Genomic DNA, 2,552 nt, shown 5'->3' on the forward strand with positions numbered 1-2,552 from the left:
ACAATTCCCCCCTCAAGGTAACTAGTAAATGGGTCCTCTGATCTCCTACCAGATCATTTCTTTATTCATGGACCTTAGTCAGAGAGTGAGGAAACAACGAGAACTGTCTTTTATAGGAGTGACAGTGATGAGGGGATTATAGGACGAGTGTCCCCACCCCCTCTATCACTCATTGCCATCTGCCCAACACAAGAAGTCCTGCACTTCCTTATTTAGTCCATGATTTATTCATGAATAACAGTGGGGCTGAGCCCCACCAGAGGTCAGAGAGTGAGGATGGGGGAGAACAACCTGCTGGTTTGGAAGGATCTTGCTTGGTACTTCCAACTACTAGCATATTGGTGGCCTCTATGCTATAGGTGAGTTTTATTTTTTACATCCTTTTTCTGGCCAAACTTTTTGGCTTCTCTGGTTTCATTCCAAAAATGACCCTTTTTACTCTTATATTTTAGAAGGAATCACCTTGTCTGCTTGCTGCTGCTATTTATATCCCAGCAGCTTTTGTATCTGACATCAGTGATCTCTGCTCAGGAAGTCTTCTAGTTTCTTTTAATTCCCAACTGAATCTCTACAATTCAAAGGTACAGCTCTCCCCCCCCCCCCACTCACCCTTATCCTTGATGCGTTTTTATCATCAGGTGTTTGCCATTCACTGTTTTATTTTGCCCAGCTGCCCAGCTTCAATATATCCTGCATTTTCCGTTCCCCATGTGTCTTCACTTGTCTCCATTCCCATCCTTTTTGCTTTAGTTTTATATAATTCCCTTTCTGCACTATCACCCCCCCATTCTCCTCTTTCCCCAGTCCAGTTCCCCACACCGTTGCCTACTTTTCACTTCTTGTTTCTGTACCTTCACCCCTCACTTTTTCATTTTCCCTCCTTGTCCCTCTCATTTTCCTTTCTCCCGTCTCTTTGTTTTACATTTGTGTTTTCCTATCAGCTAATTCTCACTTCCGCATTCTTGCGGCTGATGCATGTTTATTTGTGCCTCCCTAGGTCATTCACTTCAATTACTCACCGTCATCTTCACTGTTTTTTCATTCCTTTTCACTACCTTTCACTTCTCCCCTCACTTCACTTCAATCTACTCCCATCACCCCCATTTCCTTCACTCCTCATTCTTTTCTTCCCTCTTACCCTCTTTTTTCTTTTTCCCTTTTATGTTTTTCTTCATTCTCCTTTTGTCCTTGGAGACCCTTGTTTCCGTATTCTAGAGATTATTATCTTATCTTAGTACTCTTGAGCACTTCTTTTCATTATAGCCTGTGACGGTTATCTACATTCACCATCACTTCTCACCTCAGAGCCCCAATAACTTTTTAATAACTCGTGCCACTACATATGTATGTAGACATCCAGAATATCAATTTTACTATTCTGTTTACAGGCTTCTTTATTAAACCTCCTCGTTCCACCGACGTTCCCCTACCCCTCCTGGTTTCTATATGGTCATTCCATCTTGGCCCCATAATTTTTGGGGGTGACCTCTTGTGGTGTTGAGCGGGGTGTTTCACAGTATGTGGACAGCTGTTTTTTCTGCCTGGGATGGAAGCTATCCTTATTAGACCGCCTGATGCTGCCGTTTGGACTGCAGCACATCATTGAGACACATCATCAAGGTAAAGGAATTAATAATTAAAAACTAAAAATTAAAAATTAAAAAATGTATTTAAGATACTTTTGTTTGCAATTTGCACACAAATTTGCTTAATTTTTTGACTTTTTGCTTTCATTACATCCTTTTGCACACTGCTCCTCTAGCCAAAGGGCTTTTTGTAAAACCAACAATGTATCTCTTATTACTTAAACTATGATCATGCGATGTCTAACCACTATATGTTCCTTTCCAGCCACACAAACTCTCTGAAGAAGACCTTCAAAGGTCGAAACGTTCGTTAGATTGTTTTTACTACAATGCACATTTTTGACTGTATAAACATTGTTTGTGTACTGCTTGTTATACATTTATGTAAACGCTGTTTGTGTACTTGATACAACTCATGCTCCATCCATTTATGCTACCCAATTTTTGTCCACTTTTTAACATGTGAATAAACACAACTTTTTTATTACATGGTATTACCTCTTTCCTTTTGAGCTGCGCAATAACCCCATTTGGGAAAATTCTTTTTATCTGAGCACGTTAACCTGGCCGGCCGCAGAAAAGAGGGGGGGACAGAGTGCGGCCCCCCCTCTCCTGAACCGCACCAGGCCACATGCCCTCAACATGGGGAGGATGTCCCCATGTTGATGGGGACAAGGGCCTCATCCCCACAACCCTTGCCCGGTGGTTGTGGGGGTCTGCGGGCGGGAGGCTTATCAGAATCTGGAAGACCCCTTTAACAAAGGGGACCCCCAGATCCTGCCCCCCCTATGTGAATTGGTAATGGGGTACACTGTACCTCTACCATTTCACGAAGGAAGTGTAAATAGTTAAAAAAAACAGACACCGTAGAAAAAATTCCTTTATTAATAAATAAAAAAAAATCCAGCGGTGGTTATCCACTCTCGATGCAGCTCCCTGCTCCAACGTTGTCTTCTATCCAGCGAC

At 42.3% G+C, this 2,552-nt stretch overlaps 1 long non-coding RNA gene across 1 annotated transcript; it reads left to right on the plus strand.

Annotated features, from left to right (window-relative positions):
- Window positions 1–290: 290 nt before the first annotated feature.
- LOC120921723 lies at window positions 291–1,891 on the plus strand. The gene is made up of 4 exons (XR_005744932.1): window positions 291–359; window positions 453–581; window positions 1,389–1,620; window positions 1,852–1,891. It is a non-coding gene; the product is annotated as an uncharacterized LOC120921723 (long non-coding RNA).
- Window positions 1,892–2,552: the final 661 nt, after the last annotated feature.

The sequence above is a fragment of the Rana temporaria genome (assembly GCF_905171775.1).
Source record: "Rana temporaria chromosome 4 unlocalized genomic scaffold, aRanTem1.1 chr4a, whole genome shotgun sequence".
Lineage (NCBI taxonomy): Eukaryota > Metazoa > Chordata > Amphibia > Anura > Ranidae > Rana > Rana temporaria.